Source organism: Equus caballus, chromosome 21, assembly GCF_041296265.1.
Source record: "Equus caballus isolate H_3958 breed thoroughbred chromosome 21, TB-T2T, whole genome shotgun sequence".
Classification (NCBI taxonomy): domain Eukaryota; kingdom Metazoa; phylum Chordata; class Mammalia; order Perissodactyla; family Equidae; genus Equus; species Equus caballus.
The window spans coordinates 23,940,547-23,966,200 of record NC_091704.1 but is presented as its reverse complement, the minus strand read 5'-3'; the positions used below and the strand labels follow the sequence as shown (position 1 = coordinate 23,966,200).

The following is a 25,654-nucleotide window of genomic DNA, read 5'->3' as shown; positions in this document are numbered from 1 at the left end:
CATTAAAAATTACCATGTAAATGACAAAAACAGCAATATATTTGGACTTTAAATATAGATAGCACTTCCTTTGCCTGATAAAATGAATCTAGCTGTAATTTATATCAATAACCAATAACCATTCTCACTGGTGAAACTTCAGAATCATTTCAATAAAGTCGATGTTATACTAAAGGCCCTAAGCAATGTAATAAGAGAAGAAAAAGAAATAGTAGGCATAAGAATTGAAAAGTTAAAGGCAAAAGTGACATTATTTACAGAAAATATTCTACATAGAAAGCAAAAGAACATCTATAAACAATTAGTACTAATAAGAAAATAATAGAGTTATGGATTTACACTTACATGCAAAAAATAATAGCATTCATATACAGCAGCAGTAATTAAGAAATGTAATGGAAAATATTCATAATAGCAATAAATATATAATGCACCAAGGAATAACTTTAACAAATAACATGAAAAAGCAAATTCAGAGTATTAGGGAGAACATGAAAGATGACCTAAAGAAATGAAGATATAGATATAGACATGAAAATGATAATATTAAAGGTGTCAATATTGTCCAAATTAAGTTATAAATTCAATGCATTATCACTTTAAAAATTTCAACAAATCTACACCCAAACTAATCTGATGATGAAATTCATTTAAACAAAAGATATCACAAAAGTTAAAACTTTTTAGCTTTATGGAGAGAATATAATTGGCACATATATGTATTGCAAAGTTTTAGTATCCAAAACATGAAAGAAATCCTGAAAGTCAGTATAAGGAAAAAAAAAACCTTCTTAACCCTGGAAAATAGGCAAAGGATATGAAGAGGCAATGCACAGATTAGGAAACATAAATGATTAACATCTGAAAAGATGTCCAACTTCTTTAATGATCAAGGAAATGCAAAATTAACACAATAGTGAGATACCATGCTATATCTATCAGACTTGCAAAAATGTAAAGTTTGGCAATGCCAAATATTGGCAAGTTTCTAGGAAAACAGGGACTCATAAATCATAGATGGTGAGTATACATTTGCATAACTGCTTTGGAGAGCAATTATATCTTTGAACTGCTTTAAAGAGTAATTATATTTTTGAACTGCTTTGAAGAGCAACAGTATCGAGTAAACGTGCCAAGTCTGCTTTTAGGTATACACTGCAGAGATACTCTTAAACCTGTACTTCCAGACACATGTACAAAATTGCTAATTACAACATTGACTGTAATAGCAAAAAATAAAATGGGGTACACTGCAATGCTATATAGCAGTTAAAATGAAATAACCAGACTTACATATAGCCACTGAACAGATCTCAAACCAATATTTAGTGAAAAATGTGATTAACCTGATACAATTTATGAAATTTAGAACACTCACATACCCAAAATATATATTAATCAAGGATAAAGATATGCAATAAACATGAATTTGAAGAATAAATACCAAATTCAGGACAGTAGTTGTTTGGGGAGAAGAAGAGAGAGAATTGGATTGCAAAGCGATCAATGTAATCAACCCTTTAATAGTCTGTTTTCTTTTAGTAGGAATATATATGAAGCAAAAATAAGAAAAGTTTAATATGTATAAGTTTGAGTGGTAGCATGATGGATACTTGTAAGCCAGCTTCTGTACTTTTACTTTTCTGTATCTTTGAATCTTTTCAAAAATGTTTTTAAAATGCTAAATATTTTAAGTGTAGTGATAATTATAGGCTAAAGAGAAATAAAACAAAAGACCATAACATGAAATGTCTACGATTTTACTTTCCCTTTGTTCCCTACAGCTAAATGACTGAAGTAACTCTGTTAACACAGTTTGAACTTAATCTCATGTTGGATCTGGAGACTTATAAACATATTTGCATCTATCATATAATGCCTTGATTCTTTCCAAAATCAGTGAAAAAGAAGGTATCTTTAGCTAGCAGTGTGAGCAAGCTGCCTAAAACCATTGCTTTACAAACTATTACTTCCAAGAGCCACTATCTGTGCTTTTGTTTAATTTACATTTCAGACTGAGTTTCTACGATGCAGCAGAAATTTCTTGTTAATTTAAAAAAACCCAGGATATCTCAGATTTTTTTGAAAGCTTTTATTTAGCATATGGGAGACAAAATATCAACATCTCAGAAATCCCTCCAAAGCACCCAGGTGCAAAGAAGCCTATGCCCTCTGAGCCTTTATCCCAATTTCATTTTCTCCAAGATTCTCTCCAGGAACTGCAAAGTCACTCAGATGAAATTCGAAGGTGCATTTTCTCACTAAGAATTCCATTTTAAACTTGGTGGCATGTTCAGCAGTCACATCCCAACAACCAGGGCAGAGCAAGTCCTCAAAATAGGACCCCTCCCAGAAACAATGAAGTTTATGACCCAGCAAAGCCTGCAGAAAATACACTCAAATCCTTCCAATGGCTTCAAAAGCCGAACTTAATCTTTATCCCTCCTTTGAATATTATTTTTGGCAACTTTTTATTTTGAAATAATTTCAGACTTACAGAAAGTTGTAACAATAGTACAAAAAAAAAAAAAAAAACCCTGGATATTTCACCTATTCACACACAGACACGCACTATGATAATTTTTCAGAGGCATTTTGCAGACATGATGTCTTTTTAACCGTAAACACTTCAACGTGCATTTCCTAAGAACAAGAAAATTCATTTACATAATCACACTAAGACATCAATATTAGGAAATTCGCATTGATTTAATATTATTATTTACTCTGTAAACTTTGTTAATATTTTGCCAATTACTACAATAATGCCCTCTGTAGTGAAAAAAAAAAGAAATATATATATATATATGTATGTATGTATGTATACACACGCAGAGAGACAGACAGACAGTCAGAGACAGAGACAGAGACAGAGAGAGCACCATTGAGCAGAGTCCAATCCAGGATCACACATTCCATTTAGTTACCCTGTGTCCTTAGTCTCCTTTAATCTGGACCATTCCTGTCTGTCTTTGTCTTCTATTACTCTGATATTCTTTTGAAAATTTTGAAGAGCGCAGGCCAATTATTTCATAAAAATCTTTCTTAATTTGAGTTTCTTTGATATTTCCTTCTGATTACCTTGAGGTCACGCATGTTCAGCAGGAACATCATTATGCTAACCCCTGCTTTATCTATGTTTCCTTTCTCCTGCTGTTGCTCATCCCTTTGTTTTCAGCATTTCTCAATCACTTTGGTTTAGATGTGCCCCTTTTATAAAGTACCTAGTTTCATCCTGCTTTGTAAGCCAAATGGTAAGTAATTTTTCTTTTAATAGATGAATTAAAATTATTCATATTTATTGATATGGCTGATATACTTGGTCTCAATTCTGTTTTCTTTTACGTTATAAATACTGTGTATCTAGTGTCTGTTGTGTATTTTCTCAGAACTTCCTCAGAACTCCTTGAGTTCTTGCATGTTTAAATATGGGGGGTTTTTAGTCTTCATATCTGAAGGATATCTTGGCAGGATATAAAATCCTTGGATCACACACTCTTGTCTTGAGTTTCTTGAAAATACTGCTTCATCATTGCTTTTCTCTCAGTCTTTGCCCTTGTAAGTCATTAGATCTTCTTGATTGAAAACACTGGGAAGTTTTGGGACCTTAAAGTCAAGAAGTCTTACCTGGATATGCTTCAGATTTGATCATTCTATGTCAGTTTGGGCCCTTTCAATATATGGATGCAAATTTTCTTTTATTTCTAGAAAATTGCCTTAGATTATTGCTTTAAATATTAGTTCTGTTCCATTGATTTGTATTTCTCCTTTAGACACTTCAATTATTCATATATTGGATCTTCTTTGCCTGTTTCCCATTCTAATCACTTTCTTTCTGGCCCTTTTTAATCTCTTTCTTTATTTCATTTTCACTCTTTTCATTATTGTCCTGTTCTTCATTGACACTTATTGCTTCCATTTAATTTATTCACCATTGAGCGACTTGTAATTTAGTCTCTTTTTCTTATATTTCTTTCCTGAATGGAAGAGATAAGTACTCATTTCATTTCTTCCTTTTTTGTTTCAATTTCTGCTCTTAGAAAATGACTCAAGGAATTTTTTTGCATATTGAAAAGTGTTTATTTGAGAATATTTAATTTAGTTTACAGAGGTATATGACAGTAATCTGGTTTGTGGTTGGCTTTTAGAGACAACTTTTATTGGGTGAAAGATTTTGATTCTAACTCTCGATTTTCTTCTTAGCATAAATGAAGATTGCTCGCATGTCTGCATTTAGTAAGCAGGGATGAAAATTTGGGAGGTTTACAAGATTCCTGGTTCTAGATCACCCTCTTCTGTGAGTGTGGCAAAGAAAATGCCTTTAGTGTGGGGGGAAAAGTGGAGAAAAATATGTCTTATGATGTTTCTTATTTGCATTTATCTTTCAAAAGTCTAAATTTTTCCTTTTTGCTTCTTTTTCCTTTCACTCTGCAGTTTCCAAAGAACTCTTTGTTCTTATCTCCCCAGAAGTGTTGCTCTTAGGTTCTCTCTGTTCTCTCCTCTGCAGAGTTTTTCCACACTTTGCTCTCTGGAAATCTTGGGTGGGAAGTTGAAAAATAGCTCCACCGGAAATTGGTTTTCATTTTTCTATTTACAGGTAAGTTGAACTCTGTATTGTACTCTGACTTGTCATTCTAAAGAATGGGATTCCTGTGGTTTTAAATTTTTCTTTTGTGGATTTACATAGCTTTTATAGGTTGTATTGGGACATTCACATTCAGGTAGCCACCATTCCTTGATGTAACTCCATGAATTCTTGATTCCTTAAAATTGCAAATCAATAGAAAAAATAAGCTTTTGAGATATTCACCATGTCAAGTATTTCTCAAAATATTAATTTTCCATAAATTGTACAGCCTTTTAACATTTTGATGTTAATCTTAACTCAAGTATGTATATCTAATGTTACTAAAATACTCAGCAATTTTCACTTGTCACTCTCTCTAGACATCCTTCTCTCAACTCCCAACCATACCTCTCATGACCCTTTACTACCCAGACCAAAGATGTTTCTAAAACAAGAAGCTCTGCCTAAGGTTCTTACCAAAAGTTTCCTATGAATGTTTGGGGACACTCTCAAAAAATTCCATAGAAAATCCACAAAATCTCAATCTATAAAATAAGCTAGTTCTGTAGACTAAAACCCATTAAATCCAGACTCATATCCTGAGGTAAATATCATGAGATTCAAAATGCATTTGGCTGATCCACTTGAGCTTATGTGCTTCATCCCCCATTCCCACCGCTGCTCATTTGCCCGTCGTAGCAGACAGTATCCATATCCCACCCATATTCCCTCAACACTCGCTATTCCAGTGTGTGCCAATGGTTTCTTACTGCAATTATCCGCAATTCTTTTACTGAAGGCTTTCTATAGCCTTAAGAACTGCAGTGAAGCTCTTTCACGGGGCAGACCCAAAATGTCTACTCCCAGGAGAAACTCTCAAGCAATGACATATGGGAGTTGGTGAATAAATACCCCAGCTTCCTTGCCTCCTAAAAACTCAGAGGAATATTCTACACAGCATGTCAGAGGTCCCCATCAGGCTTTGAGCCCTACTTGTCTGTAATGATAAGACACTCTTCCTTAGCTCACCTCCCCATTCCCCAACTAGTGCTTCCTGAGATCATCTCTCCAAGAAAATATTTTCACTCAAATCCTTGTCTCAGGATATGCTTATGGGGAAATCCAACTTAAGACAAATTTCCATGAATCCATAAAAATTTGTTTTCCATATTCTTTTCCCAAGGTCTGTTGTCAAACAGTGAAGACCAAAGAGAGTCATTTTTGCCTTTTAGTATATCAAGTTCTGTGGAAAGGATCTCAGTTTAGGCTGTCTGCATTTCTGGCTATTTAGCTCTGGGGACTTCAATTTGCTTGGAATTTTCCAAAATCCTTGAAAGCCATAAGGGTAGTACCTAAATGGACCTGATTAAACTGAACTGAAGTAAACATCTCATGGTACCTTCAAATTGAAGCATATTTATGATTCAGCCTTTGGTAAGATATGTCCACCATGAATATTATATCCTGGAAACACCAGTCTGAGCTCTGACACTAAGTAGTTAGATAATCTTGAAATAACAATTTCACCTCTGTAAACTTCCATTTTCTTTTTTTTTTTCTTTAAAGGAACTGAACTAAAATGAAGAAGTTGCTGAACTCCAGAGGTTTATTCACAGCACAGGTATTCATTTTTTTTTTTAAAGATTGGCACCTGAGCTAACAATTGTTGCTAATCTTCTTCTTTTCTTTTTTTTTCTTTCTGCTTTTTCTCCCCAAATTCCCCCAGTACAAAGTTGTATATTTTAGTTGTGAGTCCTCCTAGTTGTGGCATGTGGGACGCTGCCTCTACGTAGCCTGATGAGCGGTGCCATGTCCGCGCCCAGGATCGAAACCAGCAAAACCCTGGGCAGCCATAGCAGAGAGAGAAAACTTAACCACTCAGCCACAGGACCAGCCCCTAAACTTCCATTTTCTAATCAGCAAAATGAAGGGTTGAAATAGATACTCTCTAAGCAGTTTTCCAGCTATAACACTCCTTGATTCTATGATTCTAAATAGGTCTCTAAGATCTGTCACGTGTAACACATAACTTTTTTGTCTATTTTTTTTTCTCGGACGTTAAATTTATCAACAGTATCCTTTCTCAATACCCACTTATGAATTCAGATTTAGTTCTTATTCATCTAGTCATACCTGAACTTTCGCTCTCAGGTTCTAAATTACAGTAGCTCATACAATACTAAAACACACTCCCCATCATTAAGCAGAGATTTTAGGTATTCTTTTCACCAGGCTACCCAGAAACGTTTTGGTGTTCCTTGCTTTCTGGAAACAAGAAGAGATCACATAGGAAAGCCATCCATTTTCATCAATCTAAATTCATGGGCTGAATCTTCTCCACTTACATGAAAAGTTTTACATAGAGGAAAGAGTTTGTCAATGACAATTAAAATTCTTTTCTGAACTGAGAAACTGAGCTTTGAAACCAATTTCTTTTGAGTGGAACATATTGATCCAAGGGAGAATTTCATATAGAAAGAAAAGAAAGGAAATCAAAGTGAGCTAGTGGGAAGAAAAGGAATTAAATTTGTAAATTTGACAGAGTACAAACACACTAGATCTTGAGAAGAAATATAGGCAAACGAATAGAAAAAGGCAGGGTAGTGGAATGGTTACTATTCCTTTAACAAGGAATGAAAAGTGCTAATAGAGTGAAAAGAGCTAATAGCATAGATAATAAAATAATTAGACCAAATAAATTAAGAGCTAAGATTAAACAGCACCACACTTTCCCCACTTGCAGTTGCCTGGCAATTGAAACTTCAACTTATGGCAATAGATTAGAAAGAGGAAAAATCACGTGAAATGAAGCAAGGAGTGATTCCTAATGAGCTCCTCCTAGAGGAAGATCTGGGTAAGAGTTTAGGGAAAAGTTTCCAACATAGAACAAGAAGGATGCAATGAAGGGGAAGAATGCAATATGTGTAAAAGGGTTAATTTGAACCGGCATATTCAAAAAGAGAAAGATAGGGACCTTCTATTTCTTCTCTTGATCAAATTGGTTTCAAGTAATAAACAAGATCTTTGCTGTTTACATTATCTTAACTTAGTCTACTCATCCACTTGCTTCTTGGAAAGAAATCCCAGAAATCAGGAACCCTGGATAGGAAAAGGCGAATGTCGTTCTCCATGTGGAAAGGCTCAGGACAATCTAGGCTTGCCACCTGGGTCACGTTTTGCATGCTCGGTTCATTCCAGAGGGTGGGCCAAATGAATCCATACAGTGAGTCAACAACGACCATTACAGTCAAAAAGTATGAGCTAAGTATAAAATTTCTTTATCTTTGGAATTTGATACTAAAAAGTCACACTAGGACAAGGAGGAGATCTAAAAGCAACAAGTGAACAGATCTCAGTCAGATTGGAATGGTTCTCCATGTTTGCCATGGCTGCTCATAATTCTCAAAGCTCCTTGGCCACAGGAAACCACTCCAGCAGTCACAGCTGGCCTGAGTGATGCATGAAGTCCACTGAAGGGATTTGCTGGTCAATTTGGCTGGTTATATGCAGAGACATTGCCAACATCTGCCCAAGCAGAAAAGGAAAAATAAAACTAGTAATGGGAATCAGGACCTAGGCTGAAATCAGCTTTCCAATTTACCAGAAAATTTGTTCCATTTCCTTTTACTTATGTATATAAAACCTTGCAGATGCAATCTCTGAACAAGCTGATAGCTGATGAGAGTCATCTTGTTGTAGTGGTTAAAACATACACTTTTTTAATCAAACAGACCTAGATTCAGTTTTTGGCTTGGTCACTTACTAGCTATGTGATCTTAGACAAGTTATTTGATCTTTCTTAGTCTTGACTTCCTTTCCACATGCAATGAAGATGATAATCTCTCCCTTGCAAAGGGAATGAGTTTAAAGCACCTATGGAGTAGGGGTTCATTAAATGGCACCAGAGGTGGTAGCAGGAACAATATTAATGGATGTGTTATGTCAGTAACTGCTGTTTTTATTTCTATTATTATTAAGATGTCATTTCCATATTTTTCCAATGAACATTTTACTCCTTTCATGGATTTAAAGACTGTTCTGATATGTTTTTGTTGATTTCTTTCTCTGTCTCTGCCTCAGTGTAGAGGGAAGGAGATGATACCTAAAATCCAACATTTCCAGGATTCTCAGACAATAGTTATATAGTTATCTTACTGGATATGGGTTCTTAACCATCTAAGATTGGAAGTTTCCCAAGCCAAATTCAATTGCCAATGCCATTAGAATGAGAGGCGGTGAGAGGATATTTTGGTTTTTTTGCTAAGGTTCTTTATGTAAATCAAGACCTGAAACAAAGAAACACAATGTAGTTTTACATTGTGATCATGCCCCAAAGAGATAATGATCCAAATTCTAATTACTGTTGAGTATCTTAAGGAATAACTTAAGTTTTCGTTAAACAACAGTGTTAGCTTCCATAGTAAACATATAATGCCATAGCTGGAGCCTTTTCACAGCCTAAGAGTGAAATGGAGGCCAGCCAAAACATGTGGAGTAGGGAGCAGGAGTGGACAGAATACTGACCTCAATAGTGGCTGACACATAGGAAATAATCCACAGGAGGATGATGGCAATTCAAGTTCAATTTCAGGAAGGTAGAAAATAAAACGAAGTAGTTCACAGTGGGAGGAGTGGGTCATAGAGCCCTCTCTGGCAATGAGAACAGCGGGAGCATCACTTGAGGGTCAGATTGTTCAAGGGAATTTGTCTGAAAATAAGATAGGGATGAACAGAAACTGAGCTTGGTCCCTGGGACACAAGTCTGAAAGTAATGAAAGTGACAAGCAGGCCTCATTCTCCAGGAGAGAACACAGTAATGAGCTGAAAAGTCAAAGGCAGCAATGTGACGTGTTACTCTGTATCAGCATTATTCAAGGGCACATGGGAGTGTTGCCCAGAGAGTTTGAAAGCATAGAGATTTGCAGTGTCAATCCAGGAGCAGAATAAACATGACACAGAAGGACTCCCTGTCTCTGATTCCAAAAATAGATGGCATAATTGACAGCTAGCTGAATGTTCAACACAAACAGCTGAGATGGGGCTAGGCCAGGGCAGAGACTCACACTAAGTTAAATATGACTCATTTGTGCATTCAAGTGCATCTTATATTTTCTCATTTTGATTGTCATATCATGGTGAGAAGAAGGAAACATTTTACTCTGTAATGATATTCCAGAATCTAGAACATTAGACTGAATAGTTTATGTTGACTTACGAGTCTCTTTGGATGCTATTTGGCTATTTATGATGGAAAAGAATATTTCAAACCTGCAATATATATTGAGGCAGAACTCACTGTCTTCCAAATATACTCAAAGAAAAATCATCATAGCATAACTTAGGCATGCCCTTACCAGTGGTGAGTTACTGCAAAGGTATTTGGGGGTTCAAACTAGAGTAAATTCTGCTTGCTTTCATAAAAAGGTATCACTCCAACTCCACTGCCATTCCAGAGAGATAGAAGGAGATGTAAGTTGTAAAACTGAATTTTAGCAAACATGTTAGAATTTTTATATCTAGACAAATGTTTCCTTCTCCAAAGCAGTGACTTTTGGAAGATGTATTCTAATTTCATTACTAATTCATGCTACTTGGATTGAAGATGTCAGTTGTTTCCTTCCATTCACAACCCTTCTGTGAGAACCTGTCATCTACAGACTGGGGAGGTGCCACCTTCTTTGCTGTGTGACTTCATTCAGCTCCCTGGCTTTAAGGACCTGAAATGAAAAACGTCTGGCTGGAGTTGAAGATACGGCAAGACAAAGCCATTCCATCTCAGAATCTTCTTACTGGGGAACCCAAACTGTGTCATGAGAAATTGGAAGAAGACTTATAGCCATATTAACCAAAACAATTCCTGGATAATTTCAAAGTTGGCTTTCATCTAGATTCAGACCTATAGCTCATATGACCTTGTTTTGCAAGTTTTTGCTACCATAGAACCTCAGTGGCAAAAGATAGTTCTAGCATAAGCAGAAAAAGGTCCATAAAGTCTTTTTCGTATCTTTAAAAATGATATAAATTTTGTGTTGTATTACCATACATTTATTTCTTGTAATATTTCATAATACTTTCAATAATATCATCATTTAAATTTCTTAACTTTTCCCCAAAAACTTCAAGTAAAATCAATAGTATCCCCACTCCCAGGAAAACTTGTCCTGTGGCTTTTGCATAACTTCTCACCACTGCATACTGCCCAGAAACATTATTTAAAATTTCTTGGCAATTCTGAAGGGGGAGGGGCAAGGAGAATGTAGAAAATTATAGGAAGATAGTGAACAATATCACACAAAGAAATCACAATTTCATCCTGTAAGATTAGGCCATATAGTCTTGATTTTCTGATGTGTTCTAGAGTTAAGTTGACACTACCTAAAAGCACAAAGGTGATGGCATGTCCTTGTCTTCTGTTTCTTGCATTGTCTCTGTACGCTGTAGGTGGAAGGAAGAGAACAGAGTCACTATTGTCAATTTCAGGAAATCTCACTCTAACAATCAAAAAGCTCAAAGCTCTCTGTCAGTATCAAACCAAATCAATCAGCACTACCTTATTCTTCTATTCATTCTGGGAAGGCTACCCTGGAAGTGAAAGCAACTGAGATAAAACCTACAATACAAAAAGAAAGATAATTAATCCTAGAGGGAAGGCCATGTCAAGATAAAAAAGCAAAAAGTAGTAATGCTTCTGCTTCCTACATATCCTTAACACTTTCTATCAGATGATGCTGCAGAGAAAGTGACAGCTCCTGGAGCTGTTCTTACAAGTGCATTACTTCACAAACAATTTGTCAATCAACTAATCTTAACTGATGAAATATTTGAGTAATAGCTTCATATTACTTTTCTACTGTCCAGTTTTATCTCATTTGCAATGAGTTTGAATATTTACTAAACCCTAAAGCAATGTTGGGCTTTCCAGAGCTTCTTTCACAGTCTTTAAAACAGGCATGAAGAAAAAAATTCCCATTAAAAACTATAGTGATGAGAAGATTGGAAACAATGATAACCTTCCTACTCTTAACAAAGGATACTACAGGGGCTGGCCCCGTGGCCGAGTGGTTAAGTTCGCGCGCTCCGCAGCAGGCGGCCCAGTGTTTCGTTGGTTCGAATCCTGGGCGTGGATACAGCACTGCTCATCAAGCCACGCTGAGGCAGCGTCCCACATGCCACAACTAGAAGGACCAACAACAAAGAATATACAACTATGTACTGGGGGGCTTTGGGGAGGAAAAGGAAAAAAATAAAATCTTTAAAAAAAAAAAAAGGATACTACAAAGTAGACAGAAACAGTGGCACTACAAGCAATTATTAATAATGAATTTTTTCGTATTATATATTAACATTTATCACTTTACAATGACAACTTTGATAATAATAACAGTGAGTTGTGGTTCTTTCTTTTTTTAATTTAATTTAATTTTTTATTGCAGTAGCATTGGATTATATCATTATATAGTTTCCTGATGTATATCATAATATATTTCAAGTTCTGTGTGGATTACATCATGTTTACTACCCAAAAACTAATTATAGTCCATCACCACACATATACGCCTAATCACCCCTTTTGCCCTACCCCCTCTCCCCTTTTCCTAAGGTTACCAATCCAATCTCTCTTGCTATGTGTTTGTTTGTCATTGTTTTTATCTTCTATGCATGAGTGAGATCATACGGTATTTGACTTTCTCCCTCTGACTTATTTCACTCAGCATAATACCCTCAGGTTCCATCTATGTTGTCACAAATGGCTGGATTTCATCATGTCTTATAGCAGAGTAGTATTCCATTATGTATATATACCACATCTTCTTTATCCACTCATCCCTTGATGGGCACCAATACATGCACCCCTATGTTCATTGCAGCATTATTCACAATAGGCAAGACTTGAAAGTTGTGGTTCTTTTCATCTGTCAGGCCATCATCTTTGACTGAAAATACTAGTGTATCTTAGAGGTCTATTTGGCAATTGCATAACCTTGGCAGGTGCTAAATCCTAAACAATTCTGGTTCCTGGGAAAATAAACAACTCTCAACAGAGCATCAGTCCCTCTGATGTCAGAACTCTATCCACCCTTTTCTAACCCAGCCCAGTTGGAATGCATCTTAGGGATCTATTGATTCAGAAATCTTCTCCCCAAAGGAATCTCGAGCCTTGAAGTTCCCATAATAACCCCATGCCTCTGGAAGCATTCCTAATTTTAAGAAAATTTAGCATATGATGTTTTTTATTATGTATTTGTAGAATTTGTAAAATAAAATCCTAAGAACCACACTCATGAGTGAGAATAGTAGGATTCTACCTCCCTGACTTTCAACAGGAAGGGAAGACAAGGGGTGGTCAGAATCACCCCGTGACTTTGTAAAAGTACCCATCCAATGAAAACCACAGAAAAGAGTGATCTGTGATCACATCAGGATGTAAAACCACAAAAACAACTATAAAGAATATTTTAGGAACAATTAACAAAATTTGAATATGGACTGTACTTTAGAAAATATGGAAGGGTTTGAGAAGGATAGGTATTTAAGTCTTCTTTGAATGTTTGGGAGAATTCACCAGGGAAGCCATCTGGTCCTGGACTTTTACTTTTTGTGAGGTTTTTGATTCCTGTTTTGATTGCCTTACTGGTGACTGGTCTATTCAAATTCAAAAGACCCCGAATAGCCAAAAGATTCCTGAGAAAAAAGAACAAAGCTGGAGGTATCACACTCCCTGATTTCAAAATATACTATAAAGCCAAGCCATAGTAACCAAAACAGCCTGGTACTGCACAAAAACAGACACACAGATCAATGGAACAAAATCAATAGCCCAGAATAAACTCACATTTTTATGGACAGCTAGTATTCAACAAAGGAGCTAAGAGCATACGATGGAGAAAGGAGAGTCTCTTCAATACATGGTGTTGGGAAAACTGAACAGCCACATGCAAAAGAATGAAAGTAGACCATTATCTTACACCATGCATAAAAATCAACTCAAAATGGATTAAAGACTTGAACGTAAGACCCGAAACCATGAAACTTCTAGAAGAAAACATAGGCAGTACTCTCTTTGACATCGGTCTTAGGAGCATATTTTCAAGTACCATGTCTGACCGGGCAAGGGAAACAAAAGAAAAATGAGCAAATGGGACTACATCAAACTAAAAAGCTTCTGCATAGCAAAGGAAACCACCAACAAAACGAAAAGACAACCTAACAATTGGGAGAAGATATTTGCAAACGATATGTCAGATAAGGGGTTAATATCCAAAATATACAAAGAACTCATACATCTCAACAACAAAAAAACCAACAAGCCCATTTAAAAATAGGCAAAAGATCTGAACAGAGAATTCTCCAAAGAAGATATACGGATGGCCAACAGGCACATGAAAAGATGCTCAGCATCATTAGCTATCAGGGAAATGCAAATCAAACTACAATGAGGTATCACCTCACTCTGGTCAGAATGGCTATAATTAAGAAGACAGGAAACAACAAGTGTTTGGAGAGGATGTGGAGTGAAGGGAACCCTGGTACACTGCTGGTAGGAGTGCAAACTGGTGCAGCCACTATGGAAAGCAGTATGGAGTATCCTCAGGAAAATAAGAATAGAGCTACCATATGATCCAGCTATTCCACTGCTGGATATTTATCCAAAGAACTTGAAAACAGAAGTGCATAAAGATGCATGCACCTTTATGCTCATTGCAGCATTATTCACAATAACCGAGACTTGGAAGCAACCTAGGTGCCCATCAAGGGACGAATGGATAAAGAAGATGTGGTATATATACACAATGCAATACCACTCAGACATAAGAAATGATGAAATCCAGGCATTTGTGACAACATGGATGGAACTTGAGGGTATTATGCTGAGTGAAATAAGTCAGAGGGAGAAAGTCAAATACCATATGATCTCACTCATAAGTGGAAGATAAAAACAACGACAAACACATAGCAATGGAGATTGGATTAGTGGTTACCATAGGGGAAGCGGGGAGAGGGGAGTCAAAAGGGGTGATTAGGCTCACATGTGAGGTGATGGACTATAATTAGTTTTTGGGTTGTGAATATGATGTAATCTACACAGAACTGGAAATATATTACAATGTACATCTGAAAAAAACAGAAAATATGATTTATCAATGTTAAATTCCTTGAGTGTAATAATGGCATTATAGTAACATAGGATAAGACTGTTGTTAGGTGATGCATGCTTAATTATTTTGGGAGGGTGATAAACTGTCATGATGTCCACAATTTACATGCCAATGATTTTGCCTATAATTTCATTGAAATGGAAATATTGCCGAAAGCTCAGGCATTTTTGAGTCTTTGAAAGAAACTGGACCTGAGAGAGCAACATTGTATTAGTATAGAAATTTGAGTGAAATTGTTGTAATTTAGAGAAGGAAGTCTTTGCGCTAATATTTTCAGTTTATAGTGGAGTGAAAAGAACGGAGAGAGAGAGGCCAATCTAGGGAAAGCTGCAATAGAGTCTATTTATGAGATGCTTAAAATTTACCCTTGAGCTGTGATTCTGAAGAATCTAAATGACTCTTAGAAAGATTGGGGAAGAACAGGCAAAACCAATGATCCTTAAATGCATGTTGAAAAGGAAAGAGAGGGTTCAAAGGGGTCTCTGAGACCCTTTAGAAAATGACCAAGAAAACGATCTTAAAGCTCACTTAATAGACACAGAGAAAAATTGCAGAAATTTTTTGCCAACTGCAAAAATGCTGAGGTCTCCCCAAATGGCCTTGTCATCTTTTCATTATAGTACACTAGGTCCAAATGCTTGTAGTTCTTTGACTCGTTTCACATAAAGAAGTGTATACCTACCAAGATTTATCAACATATACCAGGAAAATAGTGACCCACTTTCATACACCTCACAGTATGCCATGTTCCACCCTAGATCCCATTTTCTGCCTGTTTCTTTCATTCATTTTGAGTAATAATAACAACTATCATTTATGGTAAACCTATAATGTCAGTCACGGTGCTAGGTATTTGATACATATCTTACCAACAGCCCAACAACTATCCTATGAAGTAAGAATGACTATCCCACATTTTATAGCTAAGGAAATAGAAGATTAACAAGATAAAGCAGTGCACCTTAGTCCACCTTAGTAAGCGCTGGGGTCAGGATTCAAACTCCAGTCTGACGTCTATGCTCTCACCCACTAAACTCACTGCTTCCTGTATGAATGTTCCTGCCTTCCTAGCTGGCTTGTCAGGTAACAGATACTAATCCTGTCTGGCATCTCTCACTTGCCCTGTGCCATGGCTACCCACAATCTGCCACTGACAGCACCCTAGAGAAGCTCCAAGCTTCTCAGAGATAAGTATTCAGGAAATGTAATGCCTTCACTCTCCCAGAATATAGTTGAGCTCTTGCCCTTGGTGGACACAGGACGTTGGGAGAATCAATGTCTTAGTACAGTCTGTCCTTCTCCAGATCTGGCTCTATTAATCTTCTCTATAGAATCATATCGGACATGCTTTTCTGTTCTTTCAATGAGAGATTTAATCGATGATAATTATAATTCTCTAATTAGTTTCTTAATGACATTTTAATAGAAGGGTACAAAACCCTGGACACACTTTTCAGTAGTTAGGAATATTTTTCCAAATAAACTCAAAATATCTTAGATTCCCTTATATATTCCTACAGGATATTTTTAGTATTAATTAAGTCATCAAATCAAGTTTATCTACACTTTCCACTCTCTAAATTTCATTTATTTCTTACCTCCCTTTAGTGTGTATTTCTTTGCCAACTTATCACACCTGATTAGGTTCAATCACTTGTCTCTGAAATTTTAACACTACTTCTATCACTTTGCAGTACTTAGTTTTCTTTTTTTTTTGCTTTTTTTAAAATATTATTGACCTATCCATACATGGCCATTGAATTGACCACATTTTAGTCAAATTCTTAGTTAATTGTATTAGGGAACATGTTCAGTCTCTTCCTTTTTCTTTGGAAGTTATCCTTGCTCATGACCTCTGCTGAAGTGATGGGTCTGGATGGCTATGTTTTGCCACTAGAGCCCCCTTCTCAGTCATCTCTGATTGGATCAGGAATAGATACCTCATCTTATGGGAACCAATATATAGGTCAATCTATAGCAGACCAAAGTTATGGAAGGTAAAACTAACAGGCATATAGAGAAAGCTAGTCCAGAAAGAACAAGAATGTTGCGGATATACAGAGAGAAGTGGAAATGATAGACTCCGTGGCCACTATAAGAGAAAGATGGTGACTAATCACTTTTCTAGTTCCGTGAAGCTTGCCTCTATTTCTAGTAGATAGATACTTTGTGAGTTTCTTCTGTCCTTTCTTTAGGCCTCCCTCATTCTTTATTCACAGATAATCAGAATGACCATTATCTACACCAAGCATGTAGTACAGTAGGCCTGAGTAGCAAGGACAGAACCATAGTGGTTCCAACAATCTAGATGTAGTCACAGCCAGGATATTAATCACTGTAAGGAAAGAAGTGTTTTAAATTTAAGAATGGACAGTGAAGCAGATACTGGAACCAAAGACTGGTTCAAGGAATCAGCATGAATCTAACCAAATAAGTGTGTAAAGGAGGTACAAGCATGCAAACCATGCCACAAAATATTGATTAAGAAAGGTCAGACCCCAAGGCAGAAGTTCAAGAAACATAAAACACAAAGAAATTCTAACTATACAGCAGACAGAGAATACAGCATGAAAGGGCTAGCTAACAAAAGTTATAATGGAGGCAGATCACCCAGGAAGCAAAAATAGCAGTCAGAACGATCTTAACAATAAGCTAGTATCCACCAAGGCCTGGGGGGAGCACAGCTAGAATTATGAAATAAGGGCAGAGGCCAGAGGTGGTGGTAAGTATCCATTCTTCCTTACAAGGTGGGACTGGATTGGGGAGCCAGGGAGATCCTAAAAATTATGGAAAGAGTATGGCTTTTCTGTAAATGTCATACCTTGGATGACTCAGGCCCCAGACATAATTGGTCATTTGGTCACTGGCAATAGAATTGGAGCCAGGAAAGTGCAACTCAAGAGAAAATGAAAGCTTGGCCCTTGTTCTGGAAATGAGTGTTCCTTTCACAGGTAGTCAGTTTGGCAGATGAATTACAGGAGGGAAAACTGGCAATGGCTGTGGTCAGGAGTCAGACATGGAATAGCAAGCTTCTGGTCATCTGTGTGTGTGGCAAATGTTAGTGATGGGAGATAACTAGGCAAATCAAGGAAGAATTCTATAAAACCAGCTCCATAGAGTGGAGCTGCGTCCTAGAAGTTAGAAGCAGCACAACCCATCAGACTTAATCTTGAGGGGACAACTCAGCTAGTGTCATGAACAGTGGGAAGTGGGAAGAAGAAAGGGAGTGATGGATCTGAGAGGGGATGTGAGAATACAGTTGGCTCCATCTGAAGGAACATATGCCTCCTATGCTTCCAAAAAACTGGCTCCCTATCCCCGTCTTCTAAGTTTCCTTCAGAGAGAGCCAACTTGGTTTCCACTTCAGCTTTGAGATCCATCACTCCTTTTCTTCTTTGTACTTCCCTTGTCTGGTTCATGTTCATGATTCTGCCTGAGTTGTCCCCTCAACATTAACTCTGATGGATTGGGCTGCTTCTAACTCCTAGGCTCGGAGTTCCATTCTGTTCAGACACGTCTTCAGCAGACAGGCAAGAAGGATATCATAGGCAATCAAATGCAACCTCCTTCTGCCAGCTTTGACTCAAGGACTAGGACTATCATGAATCTGTAAGTTAAAGCTAGTATCATGAACAAACAAGTTCAACTTCAAGGAGATGGAGAAGACAGAGAGAGAGGAATCCAGGCAGGAGATGACACTAAGTCACCTCTCATTCCATATCAGATCAGAAGGTGAGGGATAGGGGTTGAAGTCTGGGAAGAAATGATAGGAGCTGGAGAGACTTTTCCTGATGTATACATTGTGGCCTAATAAGCAGAAAGAACCACAAGTTCATTGTATTGACTCTCTCTGTGGTAACTGGTAATGAGAACTGTTTTCTTCAATGATCTTCATGCTTAAGGATAACCTACTTTCCAAAGTACAGAACACACTACAAGTTTCAGTGCTGATATTCTGCTCTCCCAGAGGCTGTTTTGACCATCTCTCAGGGTTTTAAATGCGAATTAATTCAGCTGGATAGCAGACATGCAGTTACTTGTGGCGCATTCACGCCTGCGCAAATTGTCCTATTCCTCTCCTACCAAGTAAACAGCGGTTAGTCCCTCAGCCTTTTCATACTTTGCCATCTTGAATTAACATCAAGTTCCTCCATGAAATGATGCCTCTGGTCTCTAACTCAAAATGCACACCAATGTCACACACTACATTGCAATCAGCCTTTCAGACTAGGGTTGTATAAACTCACAACTAGGAGACCGCCTCAGATTTCTGGCAAAAAGTGAAAATGTGTCCCTGAACTTCTTCTCTGTCCTGGCCCCCAACAACACACACACACACTTAATGACACTAACACTTTAGAAACATCTAATGGGAAATTCTCTCTCCTGTACTTCTGCAGAGTAAGTGTTGGTATTCTATATGCCATTGAATAAGGACTGATCCTGAAGGGGGTATTTTCTGAGTACTGACAATGCTGTCTATCTTTACAGAAATATAGCATCTTAATAAATCCATATGAAATGCTCTACTGGGAAAAACTGACAACTGTTTGCATCCACAGTTTTTAAGCTGCCCATTCTGAATGAGTTCCCCTTACTTAATGTCCTACATTTTTGGTCCCTTCTATTTTTGAGTCCAGAGGACTCTAGCTAGAACTCTCAAACCATGTTGGATACAGAAAAAAGACTGTCAACGCTATGGTCTCTCTTCCTAAAATTTCTTCTCCTCCCTCAAACTCTGACCTACAATATCTTCCAACCTATTCTGTAGCCACCAAGAAAGTTAGGGCAAGTGGCCTCTCTCCCAGAGTAGAGTAGGTTTCTCTGTCAATAAGTCTACTGGTTGAGACTATTAAAGAAAGATAATATCAAGAAATATATTTACCAGTAACAGATAATATGCACCACTAATCTTTAATCTGTGAAGCAAGTTCCTTTATAATTGTGTGACTCTTCACAAGCAGATACCCAATTAATGGGAAATGTTACCCATGTTATGACAGTAGGAAGAGTGAAGGTAAATCCCACCAAGTCACAGGCAGGGCTAAAAACTTTGATGCCTACCAATTCCAAGGTCAGACCCACAATGGCTCCCAAACATTTAGTGATTTGGGCTAAACTAATGGGTCAACTTAATGGAGCAATCTGACTCGTCTGTTTCATTTTAAGCAGGAGTTTTGTGGCACCAAACTTCCCAGGCACTTTCAACCACTTAGATAAAACTTCCTCAAAGCTTCAGTGGCACTCTCACTCTATGGGATGGAGGATTTAGGTTGTTACATATCACAAAGCTCATGGTAACTGAATGATCAAATTAATTCAAATTAGTTCAGATGTGAGCAGGATCCTGAATACCAAAGATAGCCTGAAGCACTGGGGAAAAAAATTCTGAAATGGAAATACATTGAGTTACAAAGAGGATTTTAATGTGTTACCACTGCAATCTTATTTAACGACTTCGTTAGAGAACCATAAGCAAGAATAAAAATTAAGATTATAAAATTTGTAGAGGATAAGGTAAATTTGAAGTCACTAAATTTTTCTTTTAAAAAAGAGCATAATGAAAGAAATTCCAGAAAGGAAAAGTCCAGAAGCAAGAAATAAAATCAGATTCAAGAGGGTATGATATAAACATGGGAGCCTAAGAGAAAGTAAACTTTCAATACAAGCCAGAAATCTTGAACTAGAAGTTTGAACAGTCCTAGCAAGACAACTGAAGATTAATTTGCAACATGATACAGTGGTTCACTTGTCCAGTGTTGTTTAGGTTGCTGAAGGGGAAGTGGCCCATTCTGTCCAGTTTTAGTAAAAGAGCCACTTAGTTCATGAGAATGTGACACTTCCATCTTCTCTGTCTGCACCTGTGTCTCCCTTCCTTTTCATGTTACTGCCAGCCAGCTGGTTCCAGCCACCATTATCCATGACATAGAGACAGAGTCCCTTAAGACTGGCCATTCCAACCTTGAGAGGAGATCAGTGGCAGCTGAGACTGTGAACTTGGAATGTATGCAAACAGAAGAGGATTCAAACTCTCATGCTTCCCTTGAGGCCAGTCCTGTGACTATGTTTGTTTTCCTTGCTCGGCTTGCCCTACTCCATCAGAACTGCAATTAAAAGAAGGGAGAGAGAATAATACTTGAGGTACAGTGCTTTCAGCCAAAGGAAGGCGGTTTTAATGGTGGAATTTCAGATACTGTGACAGATTCATGGGAGTAATACGTTTGGGCAAAGAAGATTAACTGGCACTCCTAGAAACTTCCCCAGAGATAATTGTCTTCCTCGCTTATGCAGAAGCCTGCTGGCTAGTTGCTAATACAGAATGGTAAGCAATTGTCAAGTTGGAAAGGTGAAGCTTTGCTCTGTTTGTCTTTCTATGTTGGCCTGTTCTACTCCGTGAGAACCTGTATGTCATTAGTCATGACTATCTTACTTTCTAGGCGAAACTCAGTGCCTAAAATAATCCTCCATCCTACCCCCTACCAAACTGTCATTTGCCTCTCAACAAGATTAGGAAGCGGAACTGTGAGGGAACAAGGATGAGAGATGGAAGATTTTAGAGCCTACAACTCTGTCCTCCAGAGGGACCTCAATGGGGAGCTTTGTACCTTCAGGAGGTCTTGCAAACGCCGGGTCTCCTGAGGAGGCCCAAGGAGGAGGACAGGGCTACAGTAAAAGTAGTTGAGAAGTGACTATTGGCAAGTGCAACCTCAATACATCTCTATGTTTGGAGGAGTCCACAACCCTAAAGAACTCAGGTTCCCCCTGGCTTCCAAAGATCCAACCTTGTCCTCTAGTTATTCTCGATCATAGAAGACACATATTTCAAGAGTTAAAGGACAGTTTATTCCTTGTCATGTTCTATGTGCCCAGGCTGCCTACATGAGTTTTTCAACTCAGTTGATAATTCTGTCCTATAATTCCAAACAATTTAATTATCATTTCTAAGACAATATCCCCAAAAGTCCACACACTCCCTAGGACCATATAGTTTCTTGATTGCCTTTGATTCATTTCAATTTTCAAGCTTCCTCCCCTCCCCTTCAATGGACAATAGTTTCAAGACCATTCTGATGAAATAAAGGCAGTCCTACAGATCATTTGTAACATTTTTTAGGCAGGGGCCAGCCTATGAGTCTCCAGAATGGAGGCACTCACAGACTCTTCAGTCTAGATCGGTAATGCCCTGTTTCATGCTCTTGTTCACTGTTCCATTCTCCCAACAATCTGACTCAAACCTTTCTCTGTGTCTACTCTACCAATCTATTATCTCTTAACCTTCATCCCAGACCTACATTCCTATGATTGCCCACATCTCTCTCCATCTTCTCATTAAGTCCTTCAACAGTCCTCCCAGTGACACAGCCACGGTTTGATATAGCCCCAGGACTGTCCCGAATTACAATGACCTAAAGGCCTCCAGTAAAGCTAGGTGCACTCGCTGGTAGTGAGATATTTATGGCATCCATGTGGAAGGTGAAAGTGGACTCTGCTGGCAAGACACAGTCCACATGCACACATACACACAAAGTTTAAATGCAGTACAGGTTCTATACCAAATGTATATCATATCCTGGCCTTACAGTTGTTTACAGTGTTGTGTAGTGTGTACATGTGTGTGTTTATATCAACAAGGTTAACCAGGTCAAGGAGAGGAAGAAAAGCTGACCGTATCCTGGGTTTTGTTGCTCTTTCTATCTACTTCCCCTCTCCTTTCTGGGTGACTGCTGTAATTTAATTTAAGAAATATGTCTAACCCTTTCTAAACACCTGATGCTGTATGGTATGGTGGGAGATCTGGAAATGTATAAAATGTGACACCTGACTTTAAGATTATTTTCTATTAGAAATATAGTAGAAAATAAAAACTTCCTTAGTCTTCTCCCAAGTTAGAAAAAGCTTTTGAGGCGAGAAAATTTCAGGCTCTTGTTTCAAGGAGAGGATAGAGGTGTAAGGACAAATGTAAAAAAGATTGGTAACTTGCAGGCTGTTGGAGGAAGGTCAACAGAAGGCAGGAGGAGGACAGAAATTGTTGCCTCAAAGTACAATAAATAATGCATCTACACTGCGGGGGGAACCGGCTCCCAGGCATGATTAGTACTGCCAGTTTCCACAGAAAAATCAAATACATTACTTTAGGGTTTTAGTGGTTAATATCCTTTCAAAACACAAACAACAGCATATTACTAGTAAGAGAGAGAAAAAGCAGGGAAGAAAGCAATTACAGGGACTAGAGTAGAGCAATTATCATTTAAAGTGGCCAAACAGCATTGTGAAACGTTATTTTTGATGGGGACAGTATGAACCCAAGCATGACGAAAGAACAAAGTATAATGTTCTTTTTTTTCCACGATAGCATGAGACTTTATTTGGCTCTGGTGCACACAATTTCTCATCAAGTAGCAGTCCTGTTTGAGATATTTGTAGCAGGAATGGCCATGAAGTCCCTGAATTCTGTCATTTCTTCCTTTTATCTCCTTTGTGGCCTACCTATGAGCAAAGCATGTGCTCACCACAGCTTTTCAATCAGTGTAAAATCGGTTAATGTTACTATCTCAAGTTTCTGATTGAGTTTTGCTAAGTCTTATAATCTTGGGCCAACTCAATGCCCACTGCCAGGGAAACAATACAGATTTTGTAATTGGTCCAAAATGGGCTGACCTCAGTGAGGACAGGGTCCTGTCTTCCCTTATCTATAGAAGACAACGATGACTCTCTGTGGTCAATGTGAGAACCCTAACAAGTCGGATCTGTCCCCAGGACCAACCTTCTGCAGTACCTCAAAGTCCCACCATCAGTGTCCCCATTTCAGTTACTCTAAACCTCCAGGTTACTGCCTAAGAGAGGTGACATATTGTATCTCTCAGATTAGCATTAACGAGTTTACCAAATGGCAGAGACAGTTACACAGGAGAACCTGATGTAAAGGGATACAGCTCTCTCAGGCTGACCCAGTAGAGTAAGTTATTTACCATCTCTATGACTCAGTTTCTTTATCTGGAAAGAAGGACTCTTTAAAATCTAATATTAAAAACTAATAAAATCTTGCTGTTTTTCTTCTCTCCTTTGGTTTTTTCTTCTTGATCCCAAGATTCTCAGTCAGCTACTCAAACTTGAGCATGCACTAGAATCACCTCAAGGGCTTGTTAAAACAGATTCCTGGGCCCCAGCCCCAGAATTTCTGATACAGTAGATCTGAGGTGGAGCTTGAGAATCTGCATGTCTAAAAAGTTTCCAGGAGAAGCTGATGCTCCTGGTCCAGGGACCACTCTTTGAGAACCCCTGCTCTAAAAGATAAGAATGAATTTCCTGGACCATACTTCACAGTGAAACACTGAAAAGGAAATTAGCATATTCCCAATTATCCCAAACAATTGCATTGCATCCTAATTCTTACAAATTCACTCCATAACTTTTAAATCTGCACTTGCGCATCAGCAAGGCTCAGGAATGGTACGTAGTCATAAATATGTCCCGGGGAGCCTGGGCCACAGAGCTGAGTACAGGTCATCATATGCATTGATTTTAAAAGAATCTTCTTCTAAGAAATGATTACCTGAAAAGATACTCAAAGTTTAATTTATAATCCTCTGATTTCTCCTGTCATTGAGGCACAAGTGTTATATAATAGGGACTCATTCATGCATCCCTTCCTCAAAAGTTTTTGAACACCTACTTTACACCAAGTATTACGATAGAAGCTACGAGAAACTCAAAATCTCAAGAACCCTTCAGTCTACCATGAGAGAAAGGACAAATAATTAAGAAAAAAGTAAATATAAGAACTAACATTTGTTTAAATGTTAAAGTATATAAAGCATTTCATATTTCAACTCGTGTGATCTTCAATGGATACCTGTAAGGTAAGTATTATTCCTGACTTTTTACAAAATTAGGAACTCAAGGCTTTGAAATAATAAGTCACTTTCCCATTGTCACTCATTGGTAAGTGGTAGAGACAAAGTGCAACCTAGGCCTTAAGATCAAAGCACGTGCCTTTTGCCCAGCACTGCACCGCTGTTCTGGTCCTACAGGATGTGTCACAAAGGTGCCAAAGAATTGAAGCTGAGAAGGCTCCTCTCTAGGAGTCTCAGAGCCTGCAGGAGAAATCAGGCAGTGATTACGGGAATTGACGCAAGAAAGCTGCCTTGGATAGGAGAAAAAAAGGCTGAAACACTCCTTTCCAAAGTACCTTGAACCACATTTCTTGATCATATATTGTATAAAGTTGTTTCTTGCAAATTCCCCAGGTGTTTTAGCCCATGAAATTCATTCAGCTGCCTCAGCAATGTTTTCTGCCAATTACATTATTTTCAGCATAAGAGGCAGAGAGAAACACAGTTTAAATCCACTATCATAGGTGGATTCTGTAAAGGAGCTGTACTTTCCTGAACAATGTAAAATGTATTTAATAGTGCATGTCCCTCCTTCTGTGGCCTTCTAGCTCTTTTCCTATTAAAAAAAAAAAAAAAACTTATCCCAACTAGTTTTCCCCTAGGATTGCATTATCTAATTCCCTCACAAAAGAAAACACACGTTGGCCTTAAGTGACCCCACACCACTCTGTTTTGCAGTGGAAGACAAGGCCTCCCTGGAGTTCCTAAAAATAATGAGCCTGGTTCTCTCCTATGCACCAGGCAGAACAAAAATGAGCATCCTTCCAAATGCTGAGGAGTGCTAAGGTTAGGAAAAAACCTGAGGACACAGGCCACTCAGCTGGCTTTTATGTTGCTCAAGTAACTTTCTGTAACCACCACTCAGGAGACTAGGAGTTCTCCTCAAAGGGTTACAACCTTGCAGCCTAGGCCTTTTCAACACTGTCTAGGAGAGCAGCCATCCCCCATCAGCACACAGTTCCCTATTTAAATCCAAAAATTATAATACAGTAAGATGTTGCAGTATCAGAGAGATAATGATACAGTGATAGGCAATT

The 25,654-nt window shown here is 37.9% G+C and overlaps 1 long non-coding RNA gene across 1 annotated transcript in view; it reads right to left on the bottom strand.

The window, feature by feature from the left end:
- Window positions 1–10,877: 10,877 nt before the first annotated feature.
- Window positions 10,878–25,654, bottom strand: part of LOC111769730 (uncharacterized) — a 61,662-nt gene continuing 46,885 nt past the window's right edge. Inside the window, exons 2-3 of the long non-coding RNA XR_002802531.2 lie at window positions 11,118–11,177; window positions 10,878–11,002 (exon numbers count right to left, since the gene is read on the bottom strand). This is a non-coding gene — a long non-coding RNA (uncharacterized lncRNA). The remainder of the gene's footprint in view (window positions 11,003–11,117; window positions 11,178–25,654) is intronic.